Genomic DNA, 14477 nt, shown 5'->3' on the forward strand with positions numbered 1-14477 from the left:
GCACAAGTTTTATCTGAAAGCACCACATTAACTATTTGCTTGCTCAGTGTTTCCTAGAAGCATAAATGCTCATTTATTTTTAGACTTTATCAGCTAAACCCTTTATAACTGGAAAATATGAGTGACACTCAGGGGGAAAAAAAAAGTGATTTACATAATTTAGGACTGAAATAACAGGCTAAGAAATACCGTAATTATTTGGAGGCATTGGGAAACCTACTTTGTGCCATCAAGACTAATGACAGACTGCTCACATCTAGAGGCATAAGGATCCACATAAAACCAGCAGTATGTGGCATCTCTGAAACACCCTTCACCGATGGAACTCAACACCCCTTTAAGAAAGCGAGAAATACTGCACTGGCATTCACGTTTCCAGCTCTTTACGTTCTTAATTAACTGTAAGCAAGCATACTGTGCTTTTGGGGCAGCTCTGGGCCGTAAGGAGCCAGGGCTGCAGCCCGGGCCGCAGCAGGACTCGGGCACGGGCACGGGCACTCCGCTACCCCTGGCGCCCTCGGGCCCCGCGCCCCTCACCGCACAGCGCCGGGGCGCGCGGGCCGCGCGTGCGCAGGGGGCGGTGCGGCGGGGTCAGCCCTCCCCGCGCCCGCCCCTCCCTCCGCCCCCGCCGCGCCAGAGCGAGGCTGGGCGTGCGGCGTCACGGCGACGGCCCCGAGCCGCGCCCCGGCACAGGCGGCGAGCGGAGCCGAGCGGAGCGCAGCGGGCGCAGCGCAGCGGGATCGGCCGGCGAGGCGGCGGCGGCGGGCGGGCGGTCGGCGGGGAGCGGAGGCGCTGTCCGGTGGGTAGCGGCGGGCAGCGCGGGCCGGGCCGGGCCGGGCCGGGCCGGGCCGCCGTGGCGGGGAGCGGCGCGGCGTCTCTGGTACAGGTGGCGGGGCGGGGTGGGGGCGGCGGCGAGAGGGGGGGCGGCCGCGGGGAACGGCGCGCTCCGAGGGAAGGGGCAGCAGCCTGGAACATGGCGGAAGAGGAACCGGGAGCCGCCGCCTCGTCCGGCCTCAGGCGTGGTGGGACCTCGAGGGGATGGGGGGAGCGGCGCGCTGAGGGGGCAGCCGTGGCGGTCGGGCCCAGGGCCCGGCCCTGCCCTTCGCCGCCGCCGCCCGCCGGTCCCCGGAGCAGAAGTTGGAGCGGAAGCGGAAAGTTGTAACCCCGCGGGTCGGGGCCGCGACGTGGGGCCCGGACGGCCGCTGGGAGGGGCGGGTGACGCCCGGCTCGGCCCCGCCGCGGGCGGGGAAGAGAACGGTGCCCGGCGGCCGCCGGCGTTGTCAGCGGGAAGTCCGAGCCGAGCCCCACCTAGTCCGGCCGCGGGAGAGGAGCCGCTCGCTCTTTCCGGCCGGTGTGTGGGGGCGAGGCGGGGGGGGTCAGCCCGGGCGCGGCCGGCCGGGGCAGCCCGCCGGGGCTTGTGCCTGGGATGGCCACGGAATGGGACGAATAGACAGCGCCGTGGCCTACGAGTTCCCCTGCTGCTTATCGCAAAATGAAAAAAGAATGACAGGGATGTTCGTCTCGTCTAAACACCCCACCATCACCCGTGTCAAAGCAAATGGAAGAATCTGACTGACACTTCCTGCGCCAAACCCGTCTAATGAGCCTGAGATCCTTGTACCCTTCTGCGTGCGTTGGTGAAGAAGCGGTGGAAGGAAAGCAAAGTTTGCAGAGGGGGAAATAAAACCGAATCTGACTGTTTTCGCATTGGCCCTAGATTACAAAAGAGAATGAGAAACCAAGGGTTTTTGCGCGAAAAGAATAGCGTGCTTTTATTCCCATTTCCATCTTAAAGGCATGGGTTGTCCTGCTCAGGGTATATGAAACAAAAAAAGCAAAGTCTTTTTCTATACTGTTTTGGGGTATGATAGTAAGGTAGTGCAGTTCCACGAGAGGGAATGTCAGAGATGCCCAGCTTGAAAATCACACGGGTCGTGTGTGTGTGTGTGTGTGTTCTTGCATTTAGATGTTTTGATTAGTGTAATTGTAATTTTCCACATATAACAGCTACCTCTTAGCCCAGTCTGAGATGTGTAGACAGTGTATGACAAAGATTTTTTTAGTACTCTTTCACAGTGAAGTGTACATTGAAATTACTGTTATAAGAAAAGGAGACAAGAAACACTCATCTTTTCAATGAATTATAATTAAAAGGCAGTGAAGCAATCACATTGCCTTTAAGAATAACCATTTAAAAACAAGTATATTTCCCTTTGGAAAAAGTTTCTTATCTCATTAATCAAATCAATAACATTAATCAAATTATTACCTTTTGGATGACTTGCCTCTATATTAAAATTGCAAGCTTTTGGGAGGAAAAAAGCCCAGCCGAACTTAGTACAGTTGAGCATTTTCTTTTTTTTTCCTTCATTGCATATTTTTTTACTCTTGCTCAAAATCTGTCCTGTAGACTTCATTCTAGATAAAAAAGAGCTGAGTGAATAGTGGGGGATCCTTGGACCATTCACATTAAAGGCTTTGCAAAAACAAACTTTGCCTAATTAGATGCACTATTTTATTCCTTTGGTACCTGTATGTTTTCAGGGATGCTTCTTGTAATGATACAAACTACTTCTGGTTTAACTTAGAGCTGTAGTGTAAAACTGTGTTATTATCTGTACCCAGGTAACTGAGTTTCGAATTACACTATGCAATATAAGTGCCATGTACCTTTTTTGCAGTAAAAATGGTCATACTTGGAGCACCTGTCTGTCTGGGGGTGAAATAATTTGCAAAACAGAGTTAAAAGACCAAAAAAAATGTAAACCCTGAACTTTTATATGGGAGGAAAAAAACCCAATAGTCTCTTTACTGTCTGTATCTATGGTTCTATTACCATATGCATGCACCAGATAAGTTTTCTGAGTGGAATTAAAATTGTGCTGTTTTGTTCCAAAGCTCTGTTGTAGGACAGTTCATCAAAAATAAATCTGAAGTGAGCCATGACAGTTCTTTTTGTGCTGTGCCAGTTTTTGCAGAGTAAAACTGACTGGCTTTTTAATTGAGAGCCTTTCTGGAGCAGAGGTAAACAGATGGGAATCTAGGTGAGGGCCTACAGAAGGAGAAAGAAATTGCTTGTATGGCTAAGGAAGGAAGTGTGCTGAAGATTACTCTGTAGCTTGTGATCTAACAGTAAGTGTGACAGGGAACTAAAATAAACAGTTGTCCACCTATCATCTGGGATGTGGGAAGTGCAAGAGTCACATAAGTACTTGAGTACTTGATGCTTACTGCTACAGTGCCAATCCTGTCATCCACAGAGCTCTGCTAGCTGCTCAGGGCTAGGTACAGAGAGGTGCTCTTAAGGATAAGGATATCTTAGTGATAAAACCAGGCACTCTGTTGTCCTTGGGTGTATGCTGAGAGGGTAGGCCGATCCTTTGTGAATTGGCCTTTCTAGGTAATGATGACACTTTCAGATACCTAACTGACATTTGAGAGTGTTCTTCAGGTCAGGCTCAAGTGTTTTTAATCAAAATTGCTCTCTTAGTAAACATCACTCAGGATATGCCGTGCGACAGTTCATGTTTAGCTTGTGGTTGCAAATGCTGCTACTCCTTTACCTCAGAGCAAATCCAAAAGCAGACCAAAGTGCACTGTGAGGTGTCAGTGTGCTGAATCCCTGCTGAGTTGGGGCAGGCTTCTGTGTTCTGTTGCATCTAGGTCAGGTAGAGGGATATTTTAGACAGCCTCGTTGTTCAGAAGATGAAAGGAGTATCTCCAGTTAACTACACCTTCATATTTCAAGACAGATTTTGTTTTTCTGCTCAGATGTGGTTAAGATGGTCTGTTTCTCGTCTTCTTGCATAAAGCAGGGGAAAAAAGAAGTGGTTTTGTCCTTGAATGCCATTAATAGGAGACCTGTTTTCAAGTTGACTGCATTTTCAAAGTTGTTTAACAGTTGAGTGTAGCTCAGGCTTTAGTATCTCCAAGCAACTAATATATCGCTTTTTCCTTAGGGCCTGTCGTCCATGAGGCAGCTGGGTGAGACAGGTGTAGTAGAAGTAATATTTTGATGAAGTTGTGGCAGTTTGCTTGTAGTAGACAAGTGCTATTCGGAGAAAGTCAAAGACCTTGTCTGCTGGTACAAACTGTTTCTTCATTAAACACTTGAATGAGGTTATTCTCAAAAGCAGCAGTAGGTTTTGGCTTGAAACTCTCTTCTCAAGCTCTAGAATGTGTAAAGAAATACTGGACAACTAAAAGTCAAAAAGTTTTTCATTTCTATGCGTGCCTTCTCATGCATGCTGTTGTGAGCTCCTGACATGCTGCATGTTCCTCTCTTCTAGCAGCAAAGAAGGGGAGGAAGACTGTAAACACCAGGTTGGAAATCTGCCTATTAGGCAACTTTTGAAACATAAAATGATTTTGGGGCCCTCTAGCTATTCAAGATGCTTCTTTTTTGAGAACAGTGTTTTAACAGTGATTTTTACTGCTGAAGCAGTAGAGTGAATGTCACGATAAGACCCTAGAGGAATGCGTGTTGCAGAATTAAACTTTTTAGATATGAACCAGGAAGAAGAGGAGGCATTTGACAATATCTTGTGCACTGTTCCAGTCAGCACTCTAGTTATTAATCTAAGGACTTGATGTTATTTGAAGCAAATCCTTGCTATGCAACTGCAAAAAGAGACTGCCAAGTAAGTCCACATGGTTAGATCATTCCTGACCAAGGGAGGAAGGGCAGACCATAGCACAGGAGTAGGACAGCCTAGCTCTTCTAATGGATTGGTGTTTGCATCCTGTGGCAGACAAGCAACATCTCATGTTTCTCCCCAGCTTGAAATTCTCTTTAGGAAACCTGTACTTTCTTAGATCACTTGGTATCATTCCTGCAGTTATTGCAACACAGGAAGGTAGCCTAAATGTGAATGACTTGACCAGGTCTTCTGCAAATACAATATTGTGAGCCACTGTTACTCATTCATGAAATAATTTTCAATGTAACCCTAGTTACAGAGCTGTGAGAAACCTTATATTGTTAAATCTTTGGGCAGTACTGAAGACCTGGAACAGGGGAACAGTTTATTTTCATAACTGTAGACAAACTTGAAGCAAGGCTCTGTACTTGAAATTCTTTTTCATTAGAACTCAGGAGAGTGTGTTCTTTGCATCAAGATTTGTTGATGTTGGAGTGACTCTTACGTGCTTTAATTATAGCAGTTATTATTACCTAATTTCAGTAGGTAATCTGGATTAAAGGAAAATATGTACTTCAGCATTTCCATTAGTATGGCTTGCTCTATAACTTTTTGTGATATTAGATGGTGAAAGTTTTTTTTTCTTAAATTAGCTTCTTATCTATTGCCCAGATAACATATGTTGTCTAGCTTCCTCTTCAGTTAATCTGAAATGATATGTGAACACAGGCCCTGCAACTGTTTCTTTTTGTTTCTGTGCATTAGTTGTCTTAGCTTTTGAAGTCTTGTCCGTTTTTTTCCACTCACAGTCTCTGTTTCTTAAACGTAACCAATTGTGCCTTCACTTATTTTTTATGTCTGCAGTGAAGAAAAGTTTCTTAAAAGCATGCTTCGTATATCAGGAAGAAGCAAAAAAAGCAGTACCACCACATCTCTGTCAAGGATGAGCTGCAAACACTTGTGAGTTATCTCTGTGGAGTTCCAGAGGGAGGTAGAAGGAGGGCCTGTTACTAGGAGTGGCACCTCAGCACTGCAGAAGTGAAAGTGGTTTTGGTAGTTGCAGAGTCAGACCAGCTACTTTGATTTTTCTAGTGGTTTCATGTATGGTCAGTATTTTTTATTTGAGATGAAGTCAGCATGCTGAACAGTAGTTGGACTGCATCAGAACCCAGATAACAGTGATAGTTAAGTTGTGCAACTGTACAATCCTTGTTTGCAGTTAATCAAACTTCTATAACATCTGGTCTAGTACTTCCCCCAGAAGTGATTTGTTAGAAGACTAGGGGAAAGTTGCAAAATGTTTCAGGAGGGTAAACTGGAATGTGGAGTGGAAGCAATCTCCATTGTAGTGGAAGTTACCTAAAAATCTTTTACTCTCTGCTAATACAGTATTTAGGACTATATTTATTTATTTATTTATCTATCAGGTGATGTTTACTGTTGATACTGAGTTGTGGATGCCTGATCTCTGGTTCGACACCAGGCTGGATGGGGCCCTGAGCAACCTGATCTAGTGGGTGATATCTCTATCTGTGCCTGGAAGAACTACATCATCTTTTATGTCCCTTCCAACCCAAGCCATGCTCTGTGTGTGGCTGTGTGTCCAGGCATGTGGGGACAGCCCAGTGACATACTGTGCGGGAACCTCTTTTATTCATCTTGTAAATGTGAAGTGGTTATGGGGGATTGTTAGAGGTTGTACAGTGCAGTCAGTAACCTTCCTGTGATCTTGCACTGTGAATCTACCTAGGTACCTACCAACGTAACATTCTGAAAGCTTGATGTACAAGTTGACCCATAAACTTAGCCTACTTGGCTTCATGTGATTGCTTTTTGCATAAAATATTGCTGAAGGATTTTCTTTGGGTTGGGAGAGTGTATAAATTAATACAGCATGCAAAATCTTCACTCTTGCACTTCTGGAGTTATATTTACATAGTATGAATTAGGATATATAATACTGTCTTTTTGTGACTCTTCTGGTTAAAAATGGAGTTCTGAAGGGCAGTAGACATTCTGTGAGTGTGGTGATTTTATTCTCACTCAGGGAATGGTCGTTTTGGTATTTACTGTCTGTTGTTTGTATTGGTAGAAGCATACAGAAAGTGCTCTGTGTTTTCATGGGTTTTATGGTGAGCAGCATCAAAAATGAGTTTGTGGAAAGTGTGAACTCACCTTCAAAATTCTCACAAATATAATACCAATCCACAGATGAATTTCCAAGGTAGTTTTATGTCAACAAATATACAGTTTGAGATGTCTTGGACTTGTGTTCTTTGTGGACTGTGAAATGTTGTGTTCAATAGTCCAGCCTCTACCAGGATTAATTATTTCAGAATGTGCCATGCTTCTAGAAACTGATGCCAAATTGTCATCTTAGCACTTGGTGGAATCAAAGAGACTGCAGTAGTCCTGTGGCATCATGGAGCACTGGAAGAGGCAAGAATAGCTGACTGTCATGCTGAAGAATATCAGTCTTCCATTTTTCTGATCCATTTTTTTTTTACTTAGTAGCAGATTAGATGGGATTTCCCCGAAGAGATACCCTGGTGCTTAATCTCTGTGGGCATTTAATAAGTTTGGAGACCAATAGAGAGAAGTTGTAATAGTATAATAAGCAGACGCTCATAACTAGCTTTTTACCTAGTTATGCTTGGTCTTCAAATGTTCTTGCTTTTGGTGTACAATTTTCTTCTTGCTTTGTATATTTTAATGCTAGAGAGGGAAACAAGCATTTCTGAATTACAGCTGTGTATACCTGTACTTACTGTACATTCGTGTTTTATTGTTACCTTTTCACCCTTTTTATATTTGAGTTTATATTTTTATATCTACTTATATTTTAATGATCCTCTGGGTTTTTTTCTGATCTTCCTAAACCTTTTATTTCAGGAATTGCCCAAAGGTAAATTGAGGTTCAGCCAGAGATCTTGCATAGAAAACCTAAGTGTGGTAGCTGAAATTCTGCGAAGACTGAGGAAAATGAGGTTTTACAATTAAGTGTTTTAGGCCACTGCATGTGCTTATGTTTGGCATGCTTTTGATCTGTGTGTTGCTTTTCATCAAAGTCTTAAGAGTAATCTCAGAAGAAGAGTGCTGTATCAATGTGAGTACGAGTTAGAGTGAGAAAACAGGAATATTTCATGTGAAACCCAGAACAGAAAGATCTAGTAGGTTGTACAGTTTTATTCTTGAAGAACAACAAAGTCCTGAAGTGTTCCTTTTCTGCTAGAAATCTCGGTCCTGTGTAACCAGGAAACCAGTGAAGAAGCAATGTTAAGTGCAAGTTTGAACATAGTTTAACTGCAGTAACCAATATTTTGAAGAATGTGAAGTCTTGCTAACTAGTTCTGCTTCTACCCAGAGGCAAGATCTTAAGATGCAGTTTGCAAAAACTTTTTTTCAAAGACAAATGTGTCAATGTGAAAACATTTGTATTTACAGGTATTGCAATTCTTCTGTTACTTAATGTGACTGTGAGACTACCTTTTAAATGAAATTTGGTGCTGTAAGTTTCACAGAGGAAAGCTGAAGCCTGTGTTCGAAGCTGAATGCTGAATCTGCTGTGGTAGTAGCGGTGAAAATAAGAAACCGTTCACACATTTGCCTACAGAAGGTTGAAGTCATAGGTCACTAGAACCTAAACAGAATATGCATTCAGTAAACTGCAGGCACCCTAAGCAATGTGGAATGAAAGACTGGTTTCCTGAAGGACGAACTTGCTTCACTGGGACAGTCAGGGTGGACTGAAAAGTCACGCTTCTGCTTGGGCTTTGCCCAAAATACCGATAGTTTTGACATGCTTATGTTTGAAATAAAACTCTTCAGTGAAAGATTAGGGATATAGTGGTAATGCTTGTTCAAATGCTGTGGTGATTGTGATAGCCTAAATAATTGATGACTCTTAGAAGACAGACATGCAGATTTTATTTAGAAAGGTCTTCCCATCCAAACCCATAGAGTTGATTTTAAATTTCAGTAACCTTTGGACGTCTTCTGTTACCTTGTCAATGTGTTTGATTTGTTGTGGGTTGACCCTGGGTGGACATCAGGTGCCCACCAAAGCTGTATCACTCCCCTCCTTAACTTAACTCCCCTCCTTACCCTCCTACACTATGGGGTAGTGTATTGTGTTTGCGTGACCTTGCTTTGGTAGCAGGTAGGCTATAGGGGTGGCTTCTCTGAGAAGCTGCTAGAAACTTCTTCCATGTCTGGTAAAGCCAATCCCTGGTAGCTCCAAGGATGAATGTGCCACCACTCTAGGCTGGGCCAGTTAGAAATGGTGGTAATGCCTCTGTGATAACAAATTTAAAAAGAAAAAGAAGGGGAAAGAAAAAGTTAATGCAGAGTTGTAATTGCAGCCAGAGAAGAGCAGGCTGAGAATATGTGAGAGGAAGAAGGCTGCAGACACCAACGGTCAGTGGAAAAAGAGGGGCAGGAGGTGTTTCAGGCACTGGAGCTGATTCCTCTGCAGCCCGTGGTGATGCAACTGTGCTCCTGCAGCCCGTGGAGGTCCATGAGGATGCAGAGATCCTCTCACAGCCTGTGGAGGAGACCATGCCAGAGCAGGTGGGTGCCTGAGAGGAGGCTGTGAACGCATGGGAAGCCTGCACTGCAGCAGGCTCCTGGCAGGGACCTGCAGACCCGTGGAGAGAGGAGCCCATGCTGGAGCAGTGTCCTGGTAGGACTTGTGACCCTATAGGGAACCAATGCTGGAGCAGCCTGTCCTATAATGTCACCTTCAGGCATTTATCTACCCTAGCCTGGGCTACTCCGTGGGCTGCCTATGGGTGTCTGCTCCACTGTGCACCTCTGTGGGCTGCAGTGGGACAGCCTGTCTCACCATGGGCTGCAGGGGAATCTCTGCACCAGCACCTGGAGCACCTCCTTCCCTTCCTTCTTCGCTCACCACTCATGCAGAGCTGTTGCTCTTGCTTGTTCTCACTCCTGTCTCCACTGCTGTTCTTCCCCCCAGCAGTTCACCCCTCCAACCCCCTTAAATATGTTATCCCAGAGGTTCTGCTGTTGCTGATGGACTCAGCCTTGGCCTGCAGTGTGTCTGTCCTGGAGCCATCTGGCATTGGCTCTGCTGGACATGGGGGAAGCTTCCGGCAGCTTCTCACAGAAGCCACCTAGCTGCCAAAATCTTGCTATGCAAACCCAATACAATTTGAATTACTGCAAAGTGAATCTTGAGGTATGACAGGTTTCTCCAGAAAAAGGCAGGCTTTGAAGATGCAGAGGAACCAAAAATTATGGTCTAAACATGAACTAGGGTGACATTAAGAAGATTCAAGTAGAATCTTGTGGAGACTTGATTAAACAAGTTTAACCATCATTAATTTAGTAACATTGTACTAAAGATCTAGTCCATGTAATTGAAAGTGGTGTAGAGTTCAGTGTGATTCAAATTCATTTGGTTAAAATTATTCAGCTTTTTGTGTAGGTGTGCTCATGTCTATGAGCTCAGGCTTGCAAGTGTGAATTGCTTCCCTTTGGGGTTATGCTCCTAACTCAGATTTTTCACCTCTTGAAAATTTGTGACCCATTAAATGAGAGTTCTGAGGGGGGTTAAGGTGCATCAGCTGCTCAAAGAGCAGATGCAGAGCTATGGCAATTGACAGTTTTGCATGCAAATATTTGCTAGAATTTGTTTTTTTGGGGGTTGTTGGTTTGTTTTTTCAGGTTGTGGTTTTTTTGTTGGTTGGTTTTTTTTGGGGGGGATGACATGGGGATGGGGAGTCATTTTAGTGGGTGAGGTTTTTCTCTGGGGTTTAGCTTTTTTGATTGGTTGAGTTTGTTGTGTGTTTGGAGTTTTTCTTAAATACCCTCTTGAAGTATGTGGCAGCTTAGCAGTTACCTAAGGAACAACCAAGTTGTCTGTGCATCTCCATATGGGCAGAGGTGTGAAGGTCAACTTATGCAATTGTCATCTTCTAGTTAAGGTTTGTTTGTGCATTAGACATTCTCTGCAGAGCAGGCAAACCTAAGTTCAAAGTGCTACTGCCTCACTGCCAGAAACAGATGTTTTGCCCAAGTTTCAGTCACTTCAGTTAAGCACTCCAGACTTTTTAGGAACTGATTTTCATCAGCTGATTAAGTTAATTGTGAAAAGAAGCCGTTAAGGTTGTACAAGTAGCAAAGCCATTATTGCACAAGTAGCAAAACCACGTGGCAGAAAGTAATAGTTGTTGCTGGGTGTCAGTGTAGGCATTTTCAGCTTACCCTCAGGACAGATGTCTGAAACTGTAACAAAAGAACTGTTGGTGAAGTTAGGTATCATTTGGTTGACTTGCAGTGAGATTTGTTGCTCATGTTCAAATACCATGTTTCTATTAGGGAAGTATTGAATGAGAGGTTAAAACAGACATGACTTACAATTACTTGGGACTCTGCTGGTATGGCTCCGTTATCATGAAACAGCTAATTTAATTCCTGTTAACGAATGCTAGTAGTGAGTATTCTCAATTTGCATAGAATCAGTGTCATTTCAACAGATAAAATTTCTAATCTTAATTAAAATGAGGTATGGGAATTGGTAAGACTTCTGTCTGGCTACCAACTTGATTTGTAATAGAATTACTGTAAATTGTACTGTGGAAGGATACTTTGTACATAAAGGGCCTACACTAGCTGGGTTTAAATGGCCAGTAACAAAACATCATATAATGATGAAGGAAATCTTTGTGTCTTGATGATGTGTTAGTACTCTAAACAAACCTGAATAAACTCCAAACTTCTTATAGTTAAGACAGTAAAAGTAATGATACCTTGGCATGCAAGCTCTGGTGTGGCTGGGGGTGTATACGATGTGTAGATTATGGAGAAAAATAAACAGGAGGGAGAAAAGTTAAGGTGATCCTGGAATTGCAGCTGAACCCAGCACTGGCTTATGTGTGTAGAAGGAAACCTAATACAAGGCTTTACTAGTTCAGCAGCCAGTGTCACAATCAAAGTAGAGCTAGGATTGCCAGATGTTAAGCAGATACCAGATGGAATTTGAGGCTAGGTCTTGCTTCTGAAAGAGAAATTAAGATGCCTTTTTCCGAAGAAGAGTATCTTTAGCCAACTGGCAAGCTTGTTTTTAAAGTAACTTTCAAACTGCACAAGTGCATTTTATAAGAAAAGTATTTTAACTCTGAAAACTTCCACGTCGTGCTTGTAGTCCTGCTGGGTTTTACCTTGTTTTGTAGCTTGAAAGATAAAATTTAGTGTAACAATTATGGGGACAAACAAATGCTTACATGTGCTTTTAATCAGAAGGATGCATATCAGGTAAAGCATGTTGTATATGCTATGATGTGGCAATCCATTAACTTATAAAAGTTGTAGAACTAAATACTGATCCTGCTCTGCAATGACTATAGAGCCAAATTCACAGCATCAAATTGCTGGTTCAGTTCTCAGAACTTGTTTTATGGTTAACTATTTAGCTTATGCATAGAAGATATTTTAAGGTGGTAATTACACCTTCTCTGAATTTAATATATGTGTAGTATTTTTTAAAATCTGAGTGTTGTTTCTGTTTATTGCCTGCCTGGGTTTTCTTTGCAAGCTTAAAAAGCATTTGCAGTTCAGTTTCTTCTGGAATTCCGAGGTTATTATTTTAACTGTAAGTGTGACTGGTAGAACACTCCCAAACAATTTCATGGGGGATGGTGACTGTTTTACAGAAATAGGGAGAAAATGCAAAATCATGGCAAACAGTCACCAAAAATAAGAATATTTCTATAAATGTTACAAATTCCATTTGAAGCTTAAATAGACTCTATAGCATAGGTTTTATAAAGTACTCTACATTTGAATCAACACATTAGAATTCTTGCGCAGAGTTGAAACTTGAACTCAGTAAATGTTGAAGCATAGCATATTCTTAGTAGCATACGAATGTTCGTTACATCACTTGCTTTGAAAATGCTTTTTATATTTTGTGTGAATCTACTGCAAGTTGCACGATTGCTAGTCTCTCACATCAGGAAGCTTCCATCTTGAGATATCACTGACTTTAAGCAGACAGTTTTCACGCTTACAGCATCTAGCTGGGAGTTAACTTCGGCTTAAGAAAAAAAAATCAGATTTTTTTCAGCTATACTAATTATAGATAGTGGAACTAGTCTCATAAGGTCAGATGTGGTTAGCTGCTTTGCCGAAAATGGTCCCTGTGTGCAGTGTTAATCAAGGTAGCTCCTTTCAGTGAAAGGAGGATAACTTGGTTAAGCTTTCTCTGTGTAAATGTCCCTGTAGGCTGTTCAAGGAGCAGCTTAAACCTTGGTGCCATGTTTGTGCTGCGGTAGCTTGTTCTCAGGTCTCTGACGGTGTCTCAGGTGATTAGTATGATTTCATGTTGCTGAATAAGCTTAGCCACCCAGACAGCTTTTTGAAAATCCTCTGAAGATTGTCTGACATCAGTTAAAATATTTGAACATAATTGAAGAGCTATTTTTGTCCAAGAAAAATTACAGTGTTAGTGCCCAGAAGAACTAGCTGTTCAACTGACGAAATACATGTTTGTCAAGACCAGAAACTATCAAAAGCAGGTAAAAACTAGAGATAAACATTGCCCCTAGCTTTGTTTACTGAACAGTTGGTTCACTTCCCTAGAATCTGCATTAGTAATGAAATAGCTGTACTTCCAGGAGTCATGAGTATGAAAGTCTTTATTTAGACCACGATCAGCTTTTCGGTGTATCTAATCTTCAGAATTGATTTTGGAATAGTGTTTTTTATAAATGTGTGAAAGTCAGCTCTGGAGTATTTTAATTTCTCTTTTATAAGAGATACGCTTACCATGTTGAGTAAGGCTTATCTGAATTGTTTTAATTCCTAAAGACTCTAAAAGTTGGTAAAAATGAGTGGGCTTCCATTTTGGGTTATGTTGTTAAAGTTCTGCTTATGTGCTGAAATTATTCTGGGGGTGAAAAAACCCCCTCCTTGGAACTGAGAGATAAGAATTTAGGACTTCTCCCATGTAAGTATTTGAGGAATATTAAGGACAGCACACATCATCTCTTAAATAGTTGTTTACCTGAAGAGGAGGTTCTAAACCATGAGATTCAAAACTTAATGGCATCTGGATGGTTTGGCCATCTGAGACTGCTCCAGTATCAGAAATGGGAAACATCTCTGGAAAGACATAATCCTCTGAGCTTGGCTGGTCCCATGACTGAACTAGTGCTATTTTTCCAAGTGTCTGACCATTGTAATCTTGTTTCATCTCAGGGCTAGTATCCCCTTTCTGAGAAAAAGGTTGGATTTTTTTGCTTTGCTCCACTGCTAATTGTAAACAGGTAAACCAGTCAGTTAATTTTTTTCATATGTCAATCTAGTGTTGGAATTTTTTTTTCTCATGCAAATAGTTGAGATTAATTGAGGAGTACTATTTTCAAGGTGGTTCTAATAAAGTCTCTCTTCCAGAGAGGTAAATGTTCTGAGGCAAAAGTATTGGGAAGATTTTGGTGAACACAATGAACCAAAATATCAGGGTCTGCACAAGAATCATGGTGTCTGTGAAGTGCTAAATAATCATGATCCCTTCTGAAAATGATAAGGCTTCGGGGAGGGCCAATTCATTTAATTCCATACCTGAACAACGAGTTCATATAACAAGATATCTTCAAGTGACTGTACTTAGTTCATGTCTTTGTCCTGGGACTGAGCTCCAGTTACAGCTTCATATGGTTTAATATCACTTGAAAAGATCGGATTATTAGCCTTTCCATCCGTTAGCTAAAAAAGTTCAATCAGAACCCAAAATTTGAAGCTGAAGGAATTGAAAAAAAACTAAAAAAATAAACCCAACAAAAAATAAACAAAACAAAAAAACCAACCAACCAAAAA

General features: G+C 42.5%; 1 protein-coding gene across 1 annotated transcript in view; it reads left to right on the top strand.

The window, feature by feature from the left end:
• Positions 1–659: 659 nt before the first annotated feature.
• The window catches only part of RAP1B (RAP1B, member of RAS oncogene family), a 30351-nt gene continuing 16533 nt past the window's right edge, over positions 660–14477 (top strand). Inside the window, exon 1 of the mRNA XM_085044648.1 lies at positions 660–799. The gene's annotated coding sequence lies outside the window, so the exon portion shown is untranslated. The remainder of the gene's footprint in view (positions 800–14477) is intronic.

The sequence above is a fragment of the Lichenostomus cassidix genome, chromosome 1Aa (assembly GCF_008360975.1).
Source record: "Lichenostomus cassidix isolate B80296 chromosome 1Aa, HeHo_3.0, whole genome shotgun sequence".
Taxonomy (NCBI): Eukaryota; Metazoa; Chordata; class Aves; order Passeriformes; family Meliphagidae; genus Lichenostomus; species Lichenostomus cassidix.